This window comes from Moschus berezovskii, chromosome 15 (assembly GCF_049115385.1).
Source record: "Moschus berezovskii isolate FMDL1 chromosome 15, NW_MosBer_1.0, whole genome shotgun sequence".
NCBI lineage: Eukaryota > Metazoa > Chordata > Mammalia > Artiodactyla > Moschidae > Moschus > Moschus berezovskii.
In genome coordinates this window covers 37,033,029-37,060,042 of record NC_142474.1, presented here as the reverse complement: position 1 = coordinate 37,060,042, position 27,014 = coordinate 37,033,029, and the positions used below count along the sequence as shown (strand labels likewise).

Genomic DNA, 27,014 nt, shown 5'->3' with positions numbered 1-27,014 from the left:
ATTTACTTAAATTTCTCTTCAAAGTACATACAAGAAAAGTCTCTTCAGAGCACATACAAGAAATTTCACTACAGTATTATTTATAACAGCAAAAAATTTTAAATGGCCATCAAGCTTTGGGATGAGGGAAATGGCAGGAGGAAAGAAGAGAAAAAAAAGAAATGTTTCTTAGTAAGGTATTTGTGCATAGTCTCACTACTTAAGTTGGTGAGTACCTGAATTAAAGCAAAACGACAGGTCTTCAATACTTTTCCCCCAGGTTTCACATCTGTGACCCTGACCAAGAACTCCAACAGCAATAGACGTTTAAATGTTTGTGGATTAAAAAAAGTCAAAAGCCCACGTAAATGAAAATGAAAATATTTACCTCCTACCTGGTAATTAGTATAAGTGGCAAGACTGTGCCTGTTTGTTTTCTAGTTTAATCTACTTATGTGGAATTTGGCCTCAAAGACGTCCATTACCTTATCATTAGCACCAACCTAACGATTATTCCCAGGATTGCATTTAGACCTTTGCTGACCTGTGCAAAGGGCAAAGTCAAGCACAAAGGGACCATCAGCACAACTCTGTCACAAAATGTAGAATAAGAAAGATTGTGTTTTGGATGCACCTGAATGCAGACATGTCCATATGCTTTCCATTACAAGCTGCCGAGATATATTTCCCTGTGCTGCCAAAGTCCAAGCTCAAAGGAGCATGTGGAGTCCCGGTTATGAAGCCAAGACCTAGCTAGAGAAAAACAAATGGTAAATCAAAATAAAAAGTAATAATAAACCTGGCAGGAGGCACTAGGCATGAATGCAGTCTACTTTTCCCTGGGCCATGCTCAATTCTAGAACTTGCTCTCTTCCTTCTTTCCTCCAAAGGAAAATATCCAAGGCCCTAAACCATCCCTGGGCAGGATTACAAACTGCACCTTCAGTCCCTCAAAAAGTAACTCCCCGTTTGCAAAAAATATTTTGGAAGACAGTATTTTAGAGCACCAGGAGAAAGCAACGTTGTAACCAATGGACTTTCTTGATAACTCCATATGCCTTAACACAACGCCTCGATTTTTATAACCTTTTTAAAGATTTCAGTTCTCGCTATGTGCCAGGCACTGTACTATACATTGTATATGTAATATTTTATCTTCAAATAACCCTTAACAACTGGGCCCACACTTTACGAATAAGAAAACCCAGAAGGAGTGAGGCCTCCTGGTCAAGGTCCTGGAGACGGGACAGTACACAGAACAGAGCCCCAAGAGGATTGAGACAGCAGAACCTTCACCTTTCATTATGACTCTACACTGCCTTCAAGGCCACCCCTAGAATAAACTGAGGGTAATATATTTTGAGAGGAAAATAGAAGACTTAATTACTCAAAAATCACTTTCTTAATGTTTATTAAATAATCATCTTAATGTTTATTAAATGAACCCATTTCATGTACTCTTGTATCTATGCACGAATTTCACAATAAAAACCCAGAGCCTGACTCAGGCAGCATCTCTGGAACAGCCAGTGCAATTAGGAGGCTGGCTCTCCATTATAAAGAGAAATGCATGAGATGACTACAGTTCAGCCAGATACCAACAAGTTCTTCACTGGGAAATATTTAGGCTGTGAATCTTTCAACATCACTGATTATTCTAGGCCAATTTAGCATCACCACTCACAGATGACTCTAGGTAAATAAGTACATACATGCCAACAGAGCTGTACCAGTCCAGCCTCCAGTGATCCTGTATATTTAACTTCAGAAACTAAACATTGGCCTTTTGCTGTTTGGAACAAAAGACACTACTCATTTTAAATGATATAGAATATGAATAGAGAAACTATGGTTTTCTCCATCTAAAACATACTTTGCATACAAGGGAAAAAAAATAAAGCATAATTTACTTCCCAAAATTAAATCTTCATAAACATAAATCTACTTTAAGCTATGTTTATTAAAAATTTAGAGTCAAAAGGGAGGCAACAATCAATGAAGATTAGACAAGAAGAGGAATACTGGAAAGAACAAGAAAAGCTTTAAAAGAACATCTTATTTTTAGTGAAATAAATTAAACATTTTGTATTTTGAAAAATGCAAGTTGTACAATATGCATAGCGTCATTTGACTTTTATCATAATTACACAGACCATATTTGTGGATACAGGAATGAGCTGAAAAGGATAAACATCAAACTGCCTTGAGCACAGGGGGTATAAGAATCTATATGACTTTCAAATTTTACTTTATCCAATTCTTATTATTTAGAATTAGTTAGAATTCTCATTGGAGAAGGAAATGGCAACCCACTCCAGTGTTCTTGCCTGGAGAATCCCAGGGACGGAGGAGCCTGGTGGGCTGCCGTCTATGGGGTCGCACAGAGTTGGACACGACTGAAGCGACTTAGCAGCAGCAGCAGCAGAGTTAGAATTAGTTATTTTCCAACATGCATATGCTTCTTTTATAAATATATAAGATATATAAGACTCTACATGACTTTCAAAATTTACATTATCCAATTCTGATTATTTAGAATTAGTTAGAATTCTCATTAGAGTCAGAATTAGTTATTTTCCAACATGCATATACTTCTTTTATAAAACCTTTAAAAAGTTAGGAAAAAAATTGTTTAAAAAAAATAAGGTTCCATGATAGCGAAGCTGCAAATTAACAAAATATCATTTAGATATATCATAGAAAAATTCTGAAAGTGAAAGAACTATGACTCTGAATACATATTTTTGGAAAATATTTTTTAAAGCTGATTGCAAGAACTCACTTTCTACTCCACTGAACAACTATCAGAAACCAAAACATAGAATTGGGTCAGAGGTTCTAATATTGGGGAAATGCAAATATTTTAAAGAAAAGAATCTGGAGAAAGAAATTAAGCAGGAGAAGCCACTCAACAAAAACAAGACTGAGTTATCAAGTGAGCATCCACAGTGCCACTGGAAGTGGCACTCTCCCTTTGTAAGTACCATACTCTGAAAACCTGTCTTTTGCACACAAGGCTACACAGCTGACATCACAGCCTAGGCCCAAGTACTACATGCAGTGATTTCCAACTTTGATTTCCTAGAGAAAAAAAATCATCAAAAAAAAAAAAAAAAAATGGGAGGGACATCCCTTGTGGCCCAGGGGCTAAGACTCCACACTTCCAATTCAAGGAACCTGGGTTCAATCCCTGAGCAGGGAACTAGATCCCACAAGCAGCAACTAAGAATTTGCAAATCACAACTAAAATATCCTACATGCACAAGCAAGACTGAAGATCTGCACGCCATAACTAAGATACAGTGCAATCAAATAAATAAAAATATATTTTTTAATGCAGTGAGAATAATACAGAACTATCATTTTTGCATTCACCATTTATTTAAAAAGGAACATTAACACTTCAAAAGCAGGACAAATCTAACCCCAGAGCTAATACCATTTACAGGTCAGAAACTCTGAGAAGCAAAATTATTACATCAATTCAGTAGATGCCAAACAGGCTGTCAAAACACCTATTCTGATTTTTATTATTATTACTGGCCGCACCACGTGGCATGCAGAATGTCCCAGACCCATGCCCCCTGCAGTTTAAGTGTGGTATCTTAACCACTGGACCACCAGAGAAGTCCCATCTACTCTGGATTCAAAAAGCAAAAACAAAACTTCTTCAATTAAAATTAAAATGATACTTGCTGAATATGACAAAGAATATCTTCTAAAAACAAGGGCAAACACAAAATACACTTTTCATGCTTTTACATTTATATTTTTTAAAGGATTTACAAAAGCACCTGTATGTACCTGAAAATCTAGATTAATGAGCAAATTTTTAGTAAAACTATCTTTTGAGATCCTGAATAAGTAATAATAACTACAGAAAAATATAAAAGCAAAAGAATTATTCTCAAGAAAGTCAGACTCAGACAATTCACAGGCCAGTTATTTCCTAAACTTTCTGGAAACAAATGGGAAATTGGTAAACTTCCCAGTTTCTTCTGGAAAAACTAACAAGCTAACAAAGAAAGCACAAAAGAAAACTGTATGTTAACCTCACTTGCCATTCCTAGATTTGTTTAACTTTTGCAAATCTGACATGCAAAAAATGATACCTGGTTTTAATGTTGATTTCATTGATCAGTGTGTCTATAGTTCTCCCATGAATTGTAAATGCCTTTTTTTTAAATAAATTTCTAGATTTTTAAAATTAATTAATTTTATCTTTGGCTTCTCTGGATCTTTGTTGCTGCACGTGGGCATCTCCAGTTGCAGTGCGCAGGCTTCTCACTGCATGGCTTCTCCTATGGTGGAGCATGGGCTCTGGGCATTTGGGCTTCAGTTGTTGCAGCCCCTAGATCCTTAGGGCAGGCAGGCGTCAGTAGCCTAAAGTATATGGGCTTCCCTGGTGGCTCATACAGTAAAAAATCTGCCTTTAATGTGGAAGACTTGGGTTCGATCCCTGAGTCCGGAAGATCCCCCGGATGAGGGCATGACAATCCACTCCAGTATTGTTGCCTGGAGAATCCAATGGACAGAGGAGCCTGGAGGGATACGGTCCATAGGGTGGCAGAGTCAGAGACGACTGAAGTGACTTAGAACACATGAACTCAAGGTTATTACCAAAGTATGACACAAAAGTCTCAGATTTTGCTTTTTAATAGTACTGGAGCAAAAGTAAGGAATTAAGGCACAAGAGCTCCATCAACCCAAAAGAGACATCAAATGTGCCCTATGCACTAAGAAAAGCACTAAGCACCAAAAGTACCCAAATTTAAAACTTGAGTGGAAAGCTTATAAATGACACCCAGTCTCCCATTCTGGATGCTTAGAATAAGAGCACCCAACTTCCAGACCGTAACAGTTTAAGTTCCCATTTATTGGGAGCAAGATGTTGATAACTTCTAAAGTTCAAATTTTACTTTTTAATTCAGGTGATTAACCCAAGCATATTTTTAAAGAGAAGCAAATATAAAATCTGAAAAAATTTTAAACAAAATCATGTTCTGATAGATTATTGATTCATAAGAAAAATAATTCCTTCCAAAAATGAGATTTTTATTTTGAAAACTAAATCCCAAGAAAAACGATCTACAAATCAAAAGCTTATCTCTTAAATACATCATAAAATTATAAGAAAAAATGGGCGGGCAAGATTATTAAAGTGTTAATATCTAGGATATAAAAAGAACTGCTATAAATCAAAAGGAAAAAGATGAACACAGGATTAGAAAAACTAGAGAAAGAAATAAGTCAAACAAAAAAACTCATTAAAAAGTGTTCAAATTCACTAGTTATCAAAGCAAAGCAAAGCAACATGGTTCGTCTTGGTTTAAAAAAATTTTTTTAAGTTTAAATAATAAGATAAATTCCCTAACCTGGATGCAGAAATATCTGGCATATGTTACATATGTATCAAAGTTTTAAAAATGCAAATGATATCCCTTCTTCTAAAAATGTAGTCTGAAGAAAAAAATCAGAAAAAAGCACATAGATTTCCATACAAGGCTATTCACCACTGTATTCTGTTCACTACAGGGAGGAAATAAATGGCTCATAAACTAAATACCCAACAGTAGAAAGATATGTCTAATAAAACATGATGCATTCAGCACAAATGAGCTGTGAAAAAACATGTTTTAAGGGACTATTTAATGATTTAGTTATAAGCCTAAGACACATTGCTAAACTTAAAAATGGGATTTATAAGGCCCCTGAAGGTATGGGAATTCCCTGGTAGTCCAGTGGTTGGGACTCAGCGCTTTCACTGCAGCGGGCCAGATTCAATCCTGGAAGGGGGAACTAAGATCCCACGAGCTGTGTGGCCAGGCCAAAAATAAAAGGCCCCATGAGATCTCTATTTTGAAACACATACAAATAAACATACATATATATGCATATGTGAAAGACAGTATACTTTCAAACAAATCAGAAAAAAAGAGGGATCATCAATGAGTAAACTAAGCTTTTTGGTGTATAAGTTTTCACCACAATTCCCAAATTCCTTATCATCTCTAAGATGGGACACTGGTCCCACTTTCAGATCTTTTTTTCCAGGAATTCTTAATTCTGACCAATGCCTTCATATACTTCAGCAGCAATTCTAACCAACAGCTTCCATGTCTCCCATATCATAATTAATTACTGTGAATTTCCTGCATATTCTTCTCAAATCAGCCCATTTCCTATTATAAAAAGAAAAAGGATACAAAAATTCCTGAGAAATAACAGACACTCTCCAGGGAGTCTGCTCTATCTTTGCTCTCTGTACAGACCAGGTACAACTATACACACCTAGGAGGAAGTCTAAAGCAAAACCATTCCTTGAGAGAATGACATCAGTGATAGTATTAAGAGGAAATGCACCGACCTCTCTAATATTGAATAGTCTTCACCAAAGTGACTGAAAGCTTCATACATGAGGCTCCCACTACTACATTATTTTATAGCAATGATTCTCAAATTCTAGATGCACACTGTAATCACCTGGGAGATTTTTTTTAACCCCTACACTTATATGCTATACTCTGATCAACTGCACCCCCTAGCTGATCCCAATTTGCTGTTAAGGAAATGAAAGCTGTTAACTTGCTGTTAAGGCTGCTGACTTGAAGCATTTTTTCCAAACATCATACCAGAGTGAGCAAAGAAATCAATTCAGTAGACTGGGGCCAGCAATTTTTTTAAATTAAAAAATCAATAAAAATAAAAGAATGGGACTTCCCTGGTGGACCAGTGGTTAAGAATATGTCTTGTAATGCAGGGGACTCAGTTTCCATGCCTGTTGGGGAACTGGAATCCCACATGCCCCTGAGCAACCAAGACCGCACACTGCAACTACTGAGCCTGTGAGACACCACGAGCTAGTCCCATGCACTGCAAGGAAAGATCCCGCATGATTCAATCAAGATCCCATGTACTGCAACCAAGACCCTACTCAGTCAAATAAATAAATAAATATATATATATATAAAAGAATGGAATAAAAATATCAGAAAATATCAGAATGTATTACTGCTAGTACAGATACATATTTTCTCATTAAATTTTTTGTTTATAATATGTAATTCTTGGCAATACTACCCAGGTTGACTTACAGATTGAAGGTAATCACTACCAAAAATCTCAGTTGCCTTTTTGGAAAAAACTGACAAATTGATTCTAAAATTCAAATGGAAATGTAAAGGACATAGAATAGTCAAAACAATCCTGAAAAAGAACAAAACTGGAGCACTCACACTTTCCCATTTCAAAACTTAATAAAAAAGTTGTGATAATTAAGACAACATAGCTGATCACCGAAGAATCGATGCTTTTGAACTGTGGTGTTGGAGAAGACTCTTGAGAGTCCCTTATACTGCAAGGAGATCCAACAAGTCCATTCTAAAGGAGATCAATCCTGGGTGTTCATTGGAGGGACTGATGCTAAAGCTGAAACTGCAATACTTTGGCCACCTCATGCGACGAGTTGACTCACTGGAAAAGACTCTGATGCTGGGAAAGGTTGGGGGCGGGAGGAGAAGGGGATGACGGAGAATGAGATGGCTGGATGGCATCACCAACTCTGTGGACATGAGTTTGAGTGAACTCCGGGAGTTGGTGATGGACAGGGAGGCCTGGCGTGCTGTGATTCATGGGGTCGCGGAGAGTCGGACACGACTGAGCTACTGGACTGAACTGAACTGAACTGAGTCCTGGTATAAACTGTCAGTCACTCAGTTGTGTCCAATTCTTTTGCGACCCTACAGACTATAACCCACCAGGTTCCTCTGTCCATGGAATTCTCCAGGCAAGAATACTGGAGTGGGTAGCTACTCCCTTCTCCAGGGGGATCTTCTCGACCTGCATTGCATATAGATAGACATACAAATCAACAGAATAAAATTGAGAATTCAGAAACATTTGTCAGGTAAATTTGGACAAGGATGCCAGGACAATTCAATGGGGAGAAAGAAGAGCCTTTAAAAAAAATGCTGCTGGAAATCCATATACAAAGAATTGAAGTGGGAGCCCCCCTACCTCACACCATATACAACAAGGATCAAAGACCCAAATCTATGAGCTAAAACTATAAAACTCTTAGAAGAAAACAAAGGGGTAAATCTTCTTAGAAATTATAACAAAAGTACAAGCAACAAAAAAGACAAATAGTATCTTATCAAAATTAAAAAGCAGAAGTTTTAATTAAAACTTCAGAAACTTTTTTCAAACGACATCACCAAAAAAATAAAGACAACCCATAAAATGGAAAAAGTTATTTGTAAAATTATGTCTCAGGTAAGGGACATGTCACATATATTAAGAAAATTTATAACTCAACAATAAAAAGACAATCCAACTGAAAAATGAGCAAAGGACTTAAGACATTTCTCCAAAGATGACGTAAAACTGGTGAACAGGCACATGAAAAACTGCCCCACATCATTAGGAAAATGTAAATAAAAATCACAATGAGACACCACTTCACACCTACTGGGATAGCTATACTCAGACAGACAATAACACATGTGGAGAAATTAGAACCGTCATAAATTGCTGATGCCTCCACTTCAAAAAAATTTGGCAGTTCTTCAAAATGTTAAACAAAGAATTACCCCGTGATCCAGTAATTCCACTCCCTGATATTTACCAAAGAAAATTAAAAACATGATCACACCAACGTTCACAGCACCATTCTTCAGTTCAGTTCAGCTCAGTCGCTCAGTCGTGTCCGACTCTCCGCGACCCCATGAATCACAGCACGCCAGGCCTCCCTGTCCATCACTAAATCCCGGAGTTCACTCAAACTCATGTCCACAGAGTCGGTGATGCCATCCAGCCATCTCACTCTCGGTCGTCCCCTTCTCCTCCCACCCCCAACCTTTCCCAGCATCAGAGTCTTTTCCAGTGAGTCAACTCGTCGCATGAGGTGGCCAAAGTATTGCAGCTTCAGCTTTAGCATCAGTCCTTCCAATGCACCATTCTTAACAGTAGCTAAAATCTAGAAACAACCCAATGACCATCAACTCATTAGCAGATAAACAAAATGTGGCACTGATTCTTGCAACAATGCAGACATCTTAAATACACTATGCTAAGTAAAAAGCCAATCACAAAAGACCACATATTGTACGATTCCATTTATATGAAATACCCAGATAAGGCAAATTCACAGAAACAGTGCAGATTAGTGTTCCCAAGGCCAGTTGGGGAGGGGAAAAAGGGGGATGACTGTTAATAGGAATGTGGTTTCTCAAATTAAGACAGTGGTGATGGTTACACAACTCTAAAAACAACTGAAACATACCTTTCAAAGTGAAGACTTTATGGGGTGTGAATTCTATCTTAATAAAGCTTTTCTTTTAAGGTTATTCTGTCAAAAGCCCCTTCCCTGTCATTCCCACAGAACCTCATGTGGTTCCTTTACCAAAAGATAGAGAGGTTATTTATTCATACTAACCTATAGGCCTTACTTCAGAGTCTTATATTTCACACCAGATCACAAAATCACTTTGGAAGTCACAACTAATTTTTTCCATGAAGTAGAAAAAGTAAATATCAGAATATACATCATATAATATTTTTGTGAAACTTGTTTTTGAGATACGCACATAGACATATATATGTCGGTGAAAAGTGAATCAGTCAAAACAAAGTCTGGAAAATATATTTTAGGAGTTGATGGACACCGACTCAAGCAACAAAACAATAAGTACAAGATCTCAGAGTTGAAAACAAAATGCAAGAAAGCTGAAACCACTTTGGAGCATTACCCGAGGCACTGAACTAAACACTTAGAAGTGAACTGGACTCTTATGTCTGTTTTTACTGGTCAAGTGAATAAAAAGATTCCTTACCCTGTTAACTTCCCAGGACTTCTGAGAGGGTTCAGAGGAGCCTCCTGCTCCCAGGAAGCTCAGGATCACTGCTGGAAATACAGGTCCCCAACTTAAACTGGGTGTCAAAAAGCATGTACAAATGGAGAACTTCAACAGAAAAGGAAAAATCAATACTGCTAGAATATTCAGTTTATCTTCACAGGTAAGAAAAAAGAAAGAAAGAAAACAAGAACCCACAAAACTGCTCTGAGGGAAGGAACATTTTCAAAGACTGAGGGTCAGAATCCCTGATACAAAAGATATGAACAGCACAGAAAACCTGAACCTGAAGCAAAGGTATAAATTGTGTAATTCCTTCCAGCCAAAAATCTGAGCTCATCCTTCAGTTCAGTTCAGTTCAGTCGCTCCGTCGTGTCCAACTCTTTGCGACCCCATGAATCGCAGCACGCCAGGCCTCCCTGTCCATCACCAATTCCCGGAATCCACCCAAACCCATGTCCATCAAGTCGATGATGCCATCCAGCCATCTCATCCTCTGTCATCCCCTTCTCCTCCTGCCCTCAATCCCTCCCAGCATCAGAATCTTTTCCAATGAGTCAACTCATCACATGAGGTGGCCAAAGTATTTGGAGTTTCAGCTTTAGCATCAGTCCTTCCAATGAACACCCAGGACTGATCTCCTTTAGAATGGACTGGTTGGATCTCCCTGCAGTCCAAGGGACTCTCAAGAGTCTTCTTCAGCACCACAGTTCAAAAGCATCAATTCTTCGGCGATCAGTTTTCTTCACAGTCCAACTCTCACATCTTTCCAACTCTTTGGAAAAACCAAAGCCTTGACTAGACGGACCTTGGTTGGCAAAGTAATGTCTCTGCTTTTTAATATGCTATCTAGACTGGTCATAACTTTCCTTCCAAGGAGTAAGCGTCTTTTAATTTCATGGCTGCAATCAGCATCTGCAGTGATTTTGGAGCCCAAAAAAATAAAGTCTGACACTGTTTCCACTGTTTCCCCATCTACTTCCCATGAAGTGAGGGGACCCAATGCCATGATTTTAGTTTTCTGAATGTTGAGCTTTAAGCCAACCTTTTCACTCTCCTCTTTCACTTTCAACAAAAGGCTTTTTAGTTCCTCTTCACTTTCTGCCATAAGGATGGTGTCATCCGCATATCTGAAGTTATTGACATTTCTCCCGGCAATCTTGATTCCAGCTTGTGCTTCTTCCAGCCCAGCATTTCTCATGATGTACTCTGCATATAAATTAAATAAGCAGGATGACAATATACAGCCTTGATGTACTCCTTTTCCTATTTGAAACCAGTCTGTTGTTCCATATCCAGTTCTAACTGTTGCTTCCTGACCTGCATATAGGTTTCTCAAGAGCTCATCCTTAAAACAGCACAAAAAATGAATTTGGAGAATTATACAAACAGGGGCAGATTCTACCAAAAATTTATTCTGTGGTATACAAAATTCCAAGGTCAATCTCAAGATGACAAATTTTTTGTTCATTCAAACACTAAGTATGATATTGTAATTAAGTGAAAAAGACACTGAAAATAGGACACTTTAATATCATTAAAGATTAAATACATTAATGCATACCAATAAATATTGAAAATAAAAAGGACCACTATGACATTTAGACCTGTTCTGTAACAACTCTGCAGTGTATATTAAGAAAAAGAAGTATTTAAGAAGAAGAAAAAAAAAAAAAAAACCAAGACCTTTTGCAGCTAGTATGACTGTCTATCCAAGAAACTCAAGAGACTCGACTGAAAAGTAAAATTTAACAGAGTTTGGTCAGGTAGTATACCAGACACAGTGCTATTTCATTTCCCTTGTGGACACACAAATGACTCCCCTTGCATCTAGGATATGGCCTATGGGAGAAAATATTACCAATTCCAAGCTCGGCCCATAAGAAAACTTCCATGCACAAAATCTGACAAAATCTGGTAAAACTAGAGGTCAGATTTTGAAGTCAATTGTGATGTAAGACAGAAGGAGCCTAAATTCCCAACTCACCTGTTAGGGGAGAATCACTTAGAAAAATGTGAGCAAGAAATAACTTTTTACTTTGTTAGTGTACAGATTTTGGCTAGCATTAATTAAGCTGAATAATATAGGTGGTCAGGTATAAGATATATAGACTGCATATCCATACTTTCTTTACACTTGCTTTATAAAATTAGGAAATAGGGTACATGGAAGGGAGGAGAAAAAATCATCTCACTCTAAATAGCAAATATTTTAAAATAAAGAGCAATAAATAAGTGATCTGTAGACCATAGATTAGTGAGAACTTTAAATATGAGAGCTATTAAATCTGCATGAATCAAAAGATTTGTTCATAGACAGAACAATATTATAGGATGAAAAGTCTCCCCAAATTAACATATATTTAATGAAACTGCCCATTAAAGTTATTTTGAAACCCTAATTTTGTTCCTTTTTATGGATGAGTAGTATTCTATTGTATATTTTATATATATCACATCTTCTTTATCCATTCATTTCTCAATGGACATTTAGGCTGCTTCCATGTCTTGGCTATTGTGAATAGTGCTGCTATGAACATAGGGTGCATGTATATTTTTTAATTATAGTTTTGTCAAGATATATGCCCAGGAGTGGTACTCTTGGATCATACAGTAATTCTATTTTCAGTGTTCTGAGGAACCTCCATACTGTTTTCCATAGTGGCTATACCAACTTACATTCCCAGCAACAGTGCAGAAGAGTTCCCTTTCTCCACAACCTCTCCAGCATTTGTTTAAAAAATGCAAATCTTAATAACATATTTTTCAAACAGAGTGAAAGCAGAATCAAATATAACTTGTCTAGCATCAACTTTACTCAAAGATTAGAGAGGAAAAGTGTTTAATGTTAAGCCAAGTACTGATGTTTCTGGAATAGAATATAAAATTCACATTAATTTTAGATAAAAAGACTTAAAATATTAAAAGTGTCAGAGTTTTCATACTCCCAGCACTTCAAAATATGCAAATATTCCCCTATACCACACTTTTGTAGAGTAATTTGTGAAGCGGTATTTTAATATAGAAAGAGCTCTTGACAATAAAATGTGAACTCAAACTTTTCAGTACTGATCACATAAATATTAATATGACTATGAATCAGGAATAAGCAAACTTCCTACAAAGAGCCAGATAGCAAATATTTTAGGCTTGCTGGTCATATAGTGTCCTGAATGGTCACAACTATGTTCCAATAAAACTTGTTTTACAAAAACAGATGCTGGTGGTTCCCCCATCAGCAACATTCTCATCATTTGGGAACTGGTTAGAAATTCAGATTATGAAACCTCACCCCAGAACTTCTGAATGAGAAACTCTTAAGTTTAAGATCTATCATGTCAGACAGAAAAGAGGCTGTACCCCCAACTAGGTGATGTGCCTTTTGGAGACACCAAAGGATTTAAGCCAGCACTGCAGAGGCGGACAATAAAGTCTCCAAATTGGATACTGAAATATCAACCACAGCAGAAACAGCATTTCAAGGAGTGCTTTTCATCAGAAGCAGGAGGAGAAGACCATCCACAGAGGTATTATACCAAGACCTTTGTAATGAAATCTTGGTCCAGAATGGAAAAGTTCATGCAAGTTTAACACTGGGGCATGTATGTCATTACTTGAAGAAAGGGTTAGAGGGAAGCCACCTCAAAGGAAGACTATAAAAGAAAGGTGAATGTGTTGGGGTTAAGGGCTTGTGGGAGGTTCCTACAGGAACAAATGAGGGAACAGAAGGAATAAAGGACTCCAAGTTGGGGTGCAGACCAGTCTTGGGTCAAATTCTGACTCACCTACCATGATCTTGGGCAAGGAGCTAACCACCACCAACTTCAGCATTCTCGGATGTAAAATGAGAATAATATCTACTTCCACAGAGCTGCTGTGATTAAATGCTGTTAGTGAACACAGGAAGTGCCAGGCTAAGCACCTGGTGACCAACTGACACTAGTCTCTCTGCTCTCTTCTATGCCAACAGGAGCTAAGAAACATAGACCTTCAAGCAAGACTTGGGTATAGCATTCTATCACTGAGGGACCCAAGCTTTATCGGAGCATTAAAAGCAGAATTCAAGACCCAGGAGTTAACTTAGAAAAGTTAACCAAGCTCCAGTTTCTTCATTGATAAGACGCAGACCAGAACCACAGTTGGCTGCCAGCTGTTGGAATCAACAATAATGACCTCAAGTGCTCAATACATAGCCAGTGCCCATCAGCACTGTCAGGTCTTTCCTGGGTCCCCTCTATTGCTTAGAGAGGTTCCTGGAGAGAAGAACAATTTTTAAACTTCTTTTGAGTTCAACTTAGAAGATAGGAAGATTCAACTCTGTAAGATTCACATGCATGTAAATGAGAATGGTAGCCACCCAGGTAGGTAGGCCTAAACCAGGCACTCACTGAGACACCCCAGGGCAACTGACACAAGGAGACTGTAAGGATCAGCTGCTTTCGGAAAAGCCTATGGAAAGAACCCATAACTAAAGAAGGCCTTCTGGACTTCAGAACAGAAAAAGCCATGGTTTATGGTTCAATGTAACCTTGACCACCTCATATGAAAAGAAGAAACTGAAAAACTCATCAATGCTACAGAAAAACAATGACGAAGAAAGAACCAGAGTCAAGACCATAGCCAACAGAAAGAGGTTGTGAGTTGCACTCTGAAGTTGCTGAAAAGTTCACAGGCAGTGAGACTACTTCGTTGAAATCTTAAGTATGATCCTCCATAAGATTATGCACTGCCCACTACTGTACCCATTACACTTGAATACTTAGATATTTCTATATATAGTATAATATACTATATATATATATATATATATATATATTGCATGCTATACAAATCATGTCTATAACACATCCTAATGGAGGGAACAGGCCATTTTTGATGAATCCAGATTTTTGCTTTTTGTGCTACCTTTAGACTCTAGGCCTGCAAAACAAAAGAAGAGAAGAAGAAGTAATGCAAGAGACAGTTATTAAAAAAAAAAAACCAAGTAGATGCAATTTTCCTTTATGGGATAAATTTTCAAGGAAGGTTTTAGAGGCCACCTAGACCTGAGGTCAGGGATTTGCCTGCCTGAGGTCAGAGGACAGAATTAAGACAAAGGACAATGAGAAGTTCCCAAGAAGATTTACATTTCCACGTAAGAAGACCAGTTACAAGAACAAAATCTGACTCCATATTGGACCTGTTTCTTCTACTTTAACCTTTGCTTCCAGTTGCTTTTGTTCACTAAAAGGTTACTATCCATACATAATGGTCTGCCTAGGGGAACCCTGTTCCTCTGCTTGAATCTTTGTTCAGAACCCTGTCTACCTGTGGATGGCTACAGGGAAGGAAGAAATTAACATATCTGCCCTCCCCCACAAGGCTGGCCATTCCAGGAGATATTTGCAAGACTAACTGCCTTTTTACTTTACTTCCTCACCTCCCACCCCTCTATAAAAGAACCTAGCATCTAGACTCCAATAAGACGGCTATTTTGAGACATTAGTCTGCCATCTTCTCTGTCTGTCAGCTTTCCAAATAAAGTCATTATTCCTTCCTTCAACACCTGGTTTCTGATTTATTGGCCTGTCCGACTGCAAGCAGGCTTCCCTGGTAGCTCATAAGTAAAGAATCCACCTGCCAATGCAGGAGAATAGGGTCTAACCCCCTAGGTCAGGAAGATGCCCTGGAGAAGGAAAAGGCCTCTCCAATATTCTTGCCTGGGAAATCCTATGGACAGAGGAGCCTAGCAGGCTCGTAACAGTCAGACATGACATAGCAACTAAAACAACAACAACCTGTGGCAAGCTGAGCAAGCTTTGACTCAGTAACAGAATCCCCCACCAAACATTCACCCTATACTACTGCATTTGGTCACACTAGGTTGGCATGGCAACTTAACATGCCATGGAATGTGTGGTTCCTGGGGCAGACACTTTCCTTCCAGGTGCTTGGGCCAGAACTCTGCTGTTGCCCTCAACTCCCTCTCTCACTCCCCACATATGGTCCATCAGCAGTCTCCTCAGCCCCACCTCACAATATGACTACTTCTCACCACCACCCCGCTCCGCTCAGTTACCATCTTCAGCCTGTACTAGCTAGCTCCCCTGCAGACCTACTCTGATCACCCAGACTTCAGTCTATTCTCACATATCAACAATCAGCATATCTCTATCCCCTCTCTGTTCAAAACTATCCAACGGCTCCCACCACCAACCCTGCTTTCGAAGTAACATCTACAGCCTTCCTCCTAGGTGCCTGTGGCCTACCATGAGTAAACTCCCATAGTCTTTCTGACCTCAAAATCATTCTCTCTCTCTCCTGCCTCAGGGCCTTTGAATCTGCAGTTTCCTCCACTGGGAATGCTCCTACCCCAGACAGCCACATGATTCACTTCCTACCATCTCCACTCAAAGATGACTCAGAGCTTCCTGTTCTACCTTTCCTAAAATTTCAGCTCCCACCCAACACTTACTACCCCCAATCCTGCCAGATTCTTCTTCAGAGCACAAAGTCTCATTATCTGCCTCCACACTCGTGTGTGAACTGTGTGTGTGGAGGAAATCTCCATACAGCATCTGGAGCACCAAGAGCATGACCTGGCACACAGTCTGCAGCCAATACATGCACTAAATGTGGGGAGGACTGGGAACAGCGTAAGCTGCAAGCAGACCTCAAATCTTGGAGAGCCAACAATCTAGAACTGGTTACAAAAACAACAGGCCAGAAAGAGCAAAGCCAGGGAGAAAATGAAGAGAGTGCCATGAGGAGCACAAAAGACCAGTAAACCCCACGGTGGTAGCTCATAGCCTAACCTGAGGCAGGAATTCTCCCCCAGCAAAAGAATGAAAGAAAGTCCAGAGTCAGGCCCTCTGAGGAAAAGAATAACTGGAAGAAAAGCAGGGAGTGAAAATGAATAAATAAGGTTACCTAGTATTGGGAACAGGCTAGTGTATTGGGAATTCTTTAGGCAAGAATTGGAAACAGGTCAGGGAAGGACTGCTAAATATTTAAATTAAAATAACCTAAGAGTATTAAATAAAAATAAATCAGCTTTTTAAAAGCTTCCATTTACAAGTACAAGCTCTATATAATTGAAAATTATGACTGCTAACTTCTGATTCCCTTAATCATAATGGGAAAATTCCTTAAGCCGTCAGTCATGCCAGAAATGAATCCCCAAACGGATCCCAGGTTTTTCTATGGAGACACTGAAGAGGGTGGCAATAATCAACTCAGAATTTCCAATATCCAAAGACTAAGTTTCAGTCAATAATGTTTGGATTAATAGCATCAGTCACCAAATTAGCTGAGGTACACCTAACTCATTTCTGCAATGCTATGAGCCTTTGTTACACAAAAGAGATAGGTGGTGTGGTCTGAAACCGAGCCAATATTCTAGACAGGTACTTTCATAAGCATTTTTGAAATATCCTAACAGATATTAAAATCCAACTTAATCAGAACTTCCCTGCTGGTCCATTGGCTAAGACTACACGCTCCCAATGCAGGGGGCCACGGGGCCAGGGTTCCACCCTGGGGCAGAAAACTATATCCCTGTGCAGCACCTAAGTCCCAGCACAGCCAAATAAATAATTTTTTAAAATAAAGATTAAAAAAAAAAACTCGACTTAAGTGACTTGCCACAGTCAGAAAATACAACTGCCACACAACCATTTGAGGCATGGGGGTGCAGAACTCATACAAAGAAGTATTAAAATACCAAGTTTCTTAAAGAAAAAAAAAATTAACTCCCTACTCCAAGCAAAGAAGTGAAATGCCCTGGGATTCAAAGAAAGAATCTGGTCACCATTTCAGCAAAGTAAATAGTCTAGAAAACAGATAGATAGCTCATGTTTAGGCTGTCAGCTGAAACAAATAGTCAGCTGGACACACCTACTCACCCCCTTTCAACTAAAACGTGTGCCATGAGGGCTTACTCTGTGCACACTCACTGCTGGGCTTTTAAAAGACAAGTGCCCAGAAAGCTATTAAATTCTGGATGAATGCAGAGAATTCAGAATTCTGAGCTGAAAGGCTCTTTTTATAAATCTCATAAGACTCACCTTCAGGGGCTAAATGGGCAAAGTCATATGTAAAGGTGAAAAGGCAGGTACAGACAAATGCAAGAGCGAGGTCTCAGTCCATCAGCATCCAAATGCAAAACATATAAAAATTAAAATGTTCCAACCACCACTGACTCTAGCCTCTGGCTTCAAAGAGGAAGAAACTGGGTAAGGAAGGTCACATGGCAATTAATGACAGCTCATAACAGACCGTCCTCAGGACTCCCAGCCATGTCCTCACACTGTTCAGCCTTCTCTGAACACAGACGTCCAAATATTAGCAGGGTTAGCATCTTCCCCTCCTCTGTTACAGCACGGCAAGACTAAAAGTAGCAGCGACTCTTAATGCCTCAGACCCAGAAATCCCGTATGGGTGACTTGCTTTCACCTTGCAGGTGCCCTCATTTACCCTTTGCACTGACAATCAAGAATTTTAAGTCATGCTTAAAACCCCCAGCCTGCAGGCCGAATTCCTGTCAGCTACCCATCAAAGGGACATCTAGAGTCAAAGCAAGGAGAAAATTCTGCGCCCATTAACTAGTCACACTCGAAAATGTCAATCTCTTTTTCCAGAGAGGTGGCAACAGGGGGACCCCGACCCCCGAGAGTCCTGTCAGAAAGAAAGGCCCTGGGGACTGGGCAGGAGCTCCTAAAATTACTTGGCGCAGCCACCATAGGAGAGAAAGAAAGCAAAAATATAAAGGGCAACCCCCCCACCCTCTGCCGTCCCTCTTGGTGGCCCTGCATTCCTGGGGGCACAGAGATGCCCGCGCGCACCGCCTGCGGAGGGCCGACCGGAGAGCGATCCGCAGGCTGCGCGGGCCGAAGGCCGGGGAGGCGGCGGCAGGGACACTGGGTCCCGGGGAGACCCCACTAGCCTCCCCGCCGCGCGGCCTGAGGGCCCGAGCGCCGCGCGGCTCCGGCCACGAGCAGGGCTGAGCGCTCAGGGGCCCGGCGGGGTCCGGGGGTCGCCAGGCATCCCTGGGTCCCGCGGCCAGAATGACCCGCCGGTGCCGGGACCCGGCAGCGGGGCCGGGGAGTGGGGGCGCAGGCCTCGCCGCGGGGCCGCTGACAGCGCGCGGGGACCGTGCCTGGTTGGCCTCGTGGGCGCCGCAGGCCCCTCGCTGCCGGGCCTGGCGAGTGCGGCCCGCGAGCCAGGCAGGGGGCGCGGCGGCCGGGCTCTCACCTGGCTGCAGCTCGCCGGGCTCCCGTCCTGCGGCTGCGCCTCCGCTCCGCAGCACCAGCCGCTGCCTCTGGCTCCCGCGACTGCCGCCTGCAAAATGGCGCCGCGGAGGGGCGGGCCGGGGGCGGGGAGCCGCGGAGCCGCCCGCCCCCGCGCGGACCGGGACCCACCTCTCCCTCCGCGCCCGACCCCCGCCCTCTCGCCTCCCCCGCGGCGGGGCTCCCCGCCCGTCCGCAAAGCTGAGCCAGCCGTCAGCCCCCCGTACGCCCTCCCGAGTCGTCCTCTCTGCCCGCCGCGCTCCTTTCATTTCCCACCGCCCCTCGCGTGGCAAGCGCGCCCCTTCTCGTGCCTTCCAGTCTTACCGCTCTTGCGGACCCACTTGGACTACAGAGCGCTTGCCTGGAGTCTCATCCTCCTCACCCAGCCTGACACCCAGCGAGCCCTGTCGTCTCTCAGTGAAGGTAATCAAGCAATCTGCGGCGCCTTGGGCTCAGTGGATTGGATGTCTTAAGGCACTTTCACCGTTTCTCCAGTTAGGCTGTCAGGTTTTTGGGTTTTTTTTTTTTTTTTTTTTTTTAACTTACTGGGGAAGAGGTCCTCATTACATTGTGCAGACCGAGGTTTCTCAGACTCCCCTGAGGGTCGTGTTTAGATGCGGGTTCTGATTCAGTGCGTTGGGATGCAGCCCGAGAGGCTACATTTCTAAAAAAAAAAAAACACCCAGGCGATGCCGCTGGATAAGGGTGGCTTAATGGAAAGGCCGCAAATAAATCGGTGGCCGTCAGTCTTCAGCGCACCGCAGCCTCACCTTGACCATCTCAAGATGACTGGGTCCCACCCCTAGGGCTTCTGAGACCAGAGGTGTGGAGTGAGGCTCCAGATTTTGCGTTTCTGACAAGTTCCCGGTGATGATCATGCTGTTCTGTGGGGTTCACACTTTGCGAGGCACTGCTGAAGACTATCTGAACTCAAGCCCAAACAAAAACCTAATAATGAGTACTCTCATAGCACCTTCCATCTTGAAGTTTGTCTAGTTGTTGTTACAATTGAGTAATAACTGATTAGTGCCCCCAGACAGCTCTAGAGAGCTGAAGAACAGCGGACGGTGTCTGACCTTACATGAAGAGATTTTATCATCGAATTTCTGCCTGTTTTACACAGTTTGGGGGCCTCGGTATTATGGATATCACAGATGTCAGTGTTGGAGGGTAGTGACCAGCTGCTGCTTGCTGCTAAGTCGCTTCAGTCGTGTCCGACTCTGTGCGACCCCATAGACGGCAGCCCACCAGGCTCCGCGGCCCCTGGGGTTCTCCAGGCAAGAACGCTGGAGTGGGTTGCCATTTCCTTCACCAATGCATGAAAGTGAAAAGTGAAAGTGAAGTCACTCAGTAAGTGTCCGATTCTTCATGACCCCATGGACTGCAGCCTACCAGGCTCCTCCGTCCATGGGATTTTTCCAGGCAAGTGTACTGGAGAAGGTTGCCATTGCCTTCTCTGGACCAGCAACTGTGGGAATTTTATAAACTAGGGAGATGTGTCTGAGCCTTTGAGAATCAATATGTCATTCTATTTACTTCTCTAATAACTTGTATTTTTAAAATACAAGGGTTGACTTGTAAAACTCAGTACACCCTGGAAGGCCAGGTGTTTTGATCCACACTGAAGATGGAGAAAATAAAAGACAAAAATCCTGTGACCAATACCTGAAGAAAAGTTCACACTGCCTGTCCGTTTTAACATCTACACCATCCTCCTATACCAGAGAGAGCCTTTTCCAGCCAACCTGTTTTGGGGGGCTGTGGAACGTGGACAGGAGGTACTAATGTTTTGTTCAGCCAGGGATGAGAGATTTCAAATAGAATAAGGGGAGCTAACTATTGCATCCTCAGTATCTCCCTCTCCTTCCCTAGACATTTACAGGTTTTTTCTATCTTGAAAAACTTCCCCTTGCCTGGCCTCTCCCACCGTCCTACCTTTCTTCCTTCCCTGTCCTTCTCCTCACTCCTCAGGTACTGTCACTCTTTGCTTTCTCTAATGACAAAGTTACCAGTGACCTTCAAGTTGCCAAATCCAACTGCCTGTTTACAGACCTTTTCTTCCTTGATGCCTCTGTAACATTCCATTGATTTCTCCCTCCTTCTCAAAACTCTTTTCTAGCAATAATACCGCTGGGTCTTACATATCATTCTACACCCATTCCCTCTCAGTGAATCACTCATGCTCACCTCTAGAAATGTTAGTTTTCCTTAATATTTCCTTTGTCTCCATCTTTTCCCCTGCCCTGTCCTTCTCTGAAAGTCAGCCATCTCCTTATGATTCCCAAATCTCTCTCCAGACCAGACAGACATCTTCCTGAACTTCTAGGCACACATTTCCAATTGTCTTCCAGATAACCTCTCCTGGATACTATCTAGGAATTTTAAATGTGGCATCTCCACAAAATTTTTATTGATGAAATTCAAAATATAATAATCATCGATATAATATTTTTATAATGCAGGGCACTAATGAGAATAGAATTGGCCATGGAGAGGGAGATTTTGCTTAATTGGGGTCCAATTAATTAATTGGAGTCTCTAGTCAAGGCTATGGTTTTTCCAGTGGTCATGTATGGATGTGAGAGTTGGACTGTGAAGAAGGCTGATCACTGAAGAATTGATGCTTTTGAACTGTGGTGCTGGAGAAGACTCTTGAGAGTCCCTTGGACTGCAAAGAGATCCAACCAGTCCATTCTAAAGGAGATCAATCCTGGGTGTTCTTTGGAAGGACTGATGCTAAAGCTGAAACTCCAATACTTTGGCCACCTCATGTGATGAGTTGACTCACTGGAAAAGACTCTGATGCTGGGAAGGATTGGGGGCAGGAGGAGAAGGGGACGACAGAGGATGAGATGGCTGGATGGCATCACCGACTCAATGGACATGAGTTTGAATGAACTCCGGGAGTTGGTGATGGACAGGGAGACCTGGTGTGCTGTGATTCATGGGGTCGCAAAGAGTCGGACAAGACTGAGCGACTGAACTGAACTGAACCATTAAATTGATTGCAAATGTTCATCTGTAAAATCATTCTTAGCTGAAACCAGAACAGCCCATGCATTGTAGTTTGCTGACCCCTGAGAAAGTGCTTGGAGAGGAGGGCAAAAGAGATGACACCATCTCTTGGTGTCAGGGGAACTGACGCTTTCTAAATCAGTCTCATACTGAGACATACCTAGGCATGGCACAGCATGGGAGGGCCCACAACCTACCTGAAAGGGTATCTTTTTTTTTTGTGCATATTTAATGATGTTCATTGCACCATTGTTTAAAATGAAATAAAGAATAAAAGGGAAAGAAATACCCAAATGTCCGTTAACTGGGGAATGGCTGAATAAACTGTGGTATAGCATTGTATGGAGTATCATGTAACCCTCTCCCCAATCCCACCCCCTTACTTTACTTTTTTTTAATTGAGATATAATTCACATACTATAATATTCACCTTTTTAAAGTATATAATTCAATAGTTTTAATTTGTTCACAAAGCTGTACAACCATCACCACTAATGTTCTAATTTTAGAACATTTCCATCACCCCCAAAAAGAAGCATCATACCTATTAGCAGTCATTCACCCTTCCTTGCCTCCCACCAGCCCCTGGCAAACACTAATCTACACTCTATTTCTATGTATTTGCCTAATCTGGACATTTAATATAAAGAGAATGATACGACATTTTATCTTTTATGACTGGCATCTTTCACTTAACAGAATGTTTTCAGGGTTAAAACATATTGTAGCATGACAGTATTTCATTCCTTTTTTTATTGTGGTAAAATATACACAACATAAAATTTACCATTTTAGTCATTTTTAAATGTACAATTCAGTAGCATTAAGTGCACTTACGTTGTTTTGTAACCATCACCACTATCCATCTCCAGAACTTTTTTATCATCCCATACTGAAATTCTGTACCCATTAAACAATAACTTCCCATACCCCCAGGTAACTACTATTCTATTTACTGTCTCTGAATTTTCCTGTTCTAGGTACATCATCTAAGAGGACTCATACAATATTTGTCCTTTTGTATCTGACTTCTTTCACTTGGCCTAAGTGAACAATCATCCCGGTTGTACCACATATCAGAATTCCATTCTTTTTAAAAAAATATTTATTTATTTATTTGGCTGGACTGGGTTAAAGTTCAGCAAGCAAACTCTTACTTGCAGCATGCGGAATCTAGTTCCCTAACTAGGCATCGGACCCAGGCCTTCTGCATTGGGAGCACAGAATCTTAGCCACTGGACCACCAGGGAAGTTCTCATTCTTTTTTAAGGTCAGAATATATTCTATGTATAGATATACCATAAGATGACATCTTCACCACCAGGCTGACACCAAGAGAGACAGCTATGGGTAGCAGCGTCCTCAAGGTGCAAGCCGGGACTGGGAGTACAGGTGAGAAATCTTCAAAAGAAGTCAACATACAAAGATAAGAAGCTGAGGTTTCTTTTGGCAGGAGGGTTGGGCTTGATGGAGATGTCCAGGTGGTGAGCGAGCAGGAAGGAGCTGGCCTGAGGCTTGGAGAGATTTGTGCTTTGTGTTTGATCACTATAGAAAATGACTCAGTCCCTCTCTGAGAGCTGGGACCTCTATTCTCCAAAAAGGGACAAAAATTTAGACATGGTTGTGTCATTTTCCAGCTATCAGATTGGCAAAGATTAATAACAAGGTTGATTATGGCAAAGGGAATTGTGGTAGGAAGTCTAAATTGGTCTACCCTTTCTGGAATAGAATTTAGTATTATCTGTCTGTTTAAATGCACATATATCTTAAAATATCTGTTTAAATGCATATGCTCTTAACCCAGAAGACAAGTTCTGGGAATGACACAAACATACACTGGTGGGCACGAGGATTTATGGACAAGGATGCTCAAGAGGACACGTCCTCTGCCCCTTCAACCTCCTCCATGTCCCCCTTTGCTCAGCAGCCCCTCTTGGCCTCAGGCCGCTCCCATCCCCAACCCCAGCAACCTCAAATTCCCTATCTGTTCATACCCACTACTACTTGTTTCCTACTTCCAAAAGACCTTTTCTCCATGAGCCATGCATTCCCTCAGCCCTGCTTCTGTTTATCCACAATCCCATGTACCCTTGAGAGGCCCCTCCTCCAGTCTCTGGCCTAAAGAGCCCTCTGAGACCCCCCTCCCTCAGGTGTTCTCTTTCTCTGCATTTCAGTATTGACCCCTCCTTTCTAAAAACCCACTTCCTCCCCAGTTGGTGCACCTATGTCCCCTTCTCAGCTCATTTTCTGGAGAGAGCCACTTCCAGTCCCTGTCTCCTCATTCTGACATCTCTCTTCTCTTCACCCCCTGGCAATCTGGTTCTGTCCCTATTTCCCTCTGAAACCAGCCAAGTAAATTAGCCATTTCCTCCAAGCTGCACAATCCAGGAGATCTTTTCTGTATACATCTTACTAGAACTTTTTGGAGATATTTGGCATAGCTGGTGCTACGTTCCCCCAGAAAAAGCTCTCGTTCCTTGGCCTTGTGGCTGCATTTCCGACTTGTTCTTATACATCTCTGACCATCTTTTTTTTTTTTCCTGCTTCTTCTCAGACTCATTTTCCTCCTGCCTGCTTCAAACACTGGGGTTGGAGATAGGGAGAGTGTGGTTGTGTCTGTTTCTGTTTTCCCCTCAGAAGCCCTTCAGGGGCTTTGCTGTTCCTTCTGCTTGGACTCTTTTCTCTGGATCATTCTTGTTCATCCTTTAAGTCTCATCTTGGCCTCTTGTAGAAACCTTTCTTGAGCCCCTCAGCTGGTATATGTGTACCCTGGAGTAATTCCTAGTATCTAGAATGGAATTATATTGAAATGATTTGTTTTTTGAAATGATTTGTTTTTCTGTCTCACTCCCCTGTGTCACTAACTGTCAGCTCCTCTAGGACAGAGATCTTAATCTATGTAACTCTGCACATGGCTAAAATGGTGCCTTCACAACAGTAGGTGTTCAGTAAGCACATAGTGATCTCAGCTGTTGGGCTGAACAAATGGGGCCTGATCACTCATGGAAGGTAAGATGTGAAGAGAGAGGCCTACTCAGGATTAACTCCTAGGTTCCTGGAGAAGTGGAAGCTAAGAGAGAAACATAAATTAGAGGCAAAACACAAAAAGCCTCAAATGTTGGGTAAAAAGAAATTATAGAATTTTATTCTGTAAAGGAGTCATTTGAACCTAGACCCTCAGAGAGACACTTAGTCTCTGGGGAAAAAAAAAAATTGAAAAAGAATAAAAATCCATCAGTAATTATCTAAAGTAGAAAAGAAGCAAAACTAATTCTAGCACTGGAATTTAGGATGCTGTCACCCTGTGGGGGGATAGTGATTAAGGAGAAGCCTTCATGAGCTGGTCATGTTCTTTGCTTTGATGTGGGTGCTAGGCTTGCAAGCATATTCACTTTGTGAGATTTCATTAAGCTACACGCTTGTGACATGTGCATTTGGTAGCGCTAGTGGTAAAGAACTCACCTACCAATGCCAGAGACTTAAGAGATGCTGGTTCGATCCCTACTTGGGGAAGATTCCCCAGAAAAGAAAGGCAACCCACTCCAGTATGCTTACCTGGAGAATCCTATGGACAGAGCAGCCTGGCAGGCTATATAGTCCATAGGGTCGCAAAGAGTCAGACACAACTGAAGCAACTTAGAACACACACAGCATACTATGAAAAGTCTTTAGTAACTAAATGCAACAACTAGGCTTAGAAAGAAGTCCAGTTAATGGATTTATATCCAATAAATCAGGTATTCCCCATTTTAAATAACGTGGTCCATCTCCAAAAGAAAGTGGCAATGAAGCCCCAATTTAGAGTGGGTTCTGGGGCAGAAGTTCAGGCCAAGGAAGGTGAACTGATCCAAGTTGTGGTTTCAAGGAATAGATACTTTAGGAAACAGTGATGTGCATATATATATACTACAGTATGTGACAGTTTAATTTTGAATATATTCTTTAGTCTTCGGATAATTGTGACATAAAATTCTTGTAGCCTTAGAGAAAAGGTACAGGGTCCCTGCCCCATCTCTGCCTTGCTGAATGACCTTGGGGAAACCATTTAACCAGGCTACGTGTAGGTGTCCCATTTTGCAAACTTAAGATAATTCTGTCTACTCTATCTACCACCAAGTGAGTATATGGATTAAATATATTTTTATATAATTACTGTGAACATATTTTCTACAAATGTTTTTCATAGCCCTTTACAAACAAAAATTACATATTAGTATAAGAGGCCTAATCTAGCTGTAAAACTGAGCCCACAATTGGTTTTGAGCCATAAAAATGAGCCATACCACACACTCATTCTTTCCCTAGGCTATGTTTACATTCTATCTGTAATGAATTTCATTCTCTTTGTTTTTGATAAGATCTCCAGTTATATAAGGTCACTTGGAATTTAGGTCCTTTGTGCCAGATTGTTGACTGCTCCACTTACTCATCTAAGTTAGTATAGCCACGTCATTGGTCACATGTTACCTGGCAGGCACTGGGCATCATTGACAAAGCTCACCTCACCTGCCGCAGTGAGCCTACATACTGGTAAGTATGGGAGGTCAGGAGAGAAATAATTGTATACCCAATGTCTAGCTGGGCTCCTGGTACCCAGTGGACTTGTGTTCAAAGTCATGAAATGGTAACCAGTAAGTAAGTAAAATTTGTGTCAGTGATAAATGCTAAAAAGGGACAATAAAAGAGGCTGACCATAATCCAGGTTGGGGTGCCATCTTAGGTAAAGTGGTAAAGAAGGACTAAACAGGGGACATTGTTGCTGTGACTCAAAGTCAATTATACTCAGTTGGGAAAGACCATTCCAGAAAGAGGAATAGCAAGTGTAAATGTCCTGAGGCAGGAAAAAGCATGTCATGTTTGATAAACTGAAAAGCAGTTGATGTGACTGGGACACAGAATG

At 41.3% G+C, this 27,014-nt stretch overlaps 1 protein-coding gene across 1 annotated transcript in view; it reads right to left on the bottom strand.

The window, feature by feature from the left end:
• Window positions 1-19,164, bottom strand: part of SLC23A2 (solute carrier family 23 member 2) — a 144,784-nt gene extending 125,620 nt beyond the window's left edge. Inside the window, exon 1 of the mRNA XM_055431922.2 lies at window positions 19,065-19,164. The gene's annotated coding sequence lies outside the window, so the exon portion shown is untranslated. The remainder of the gene's footprint in view (window positions 1-19,064) is intronic.
• Window positions 19,165-27,014: the final 7,850 nt, after the last annotated feature.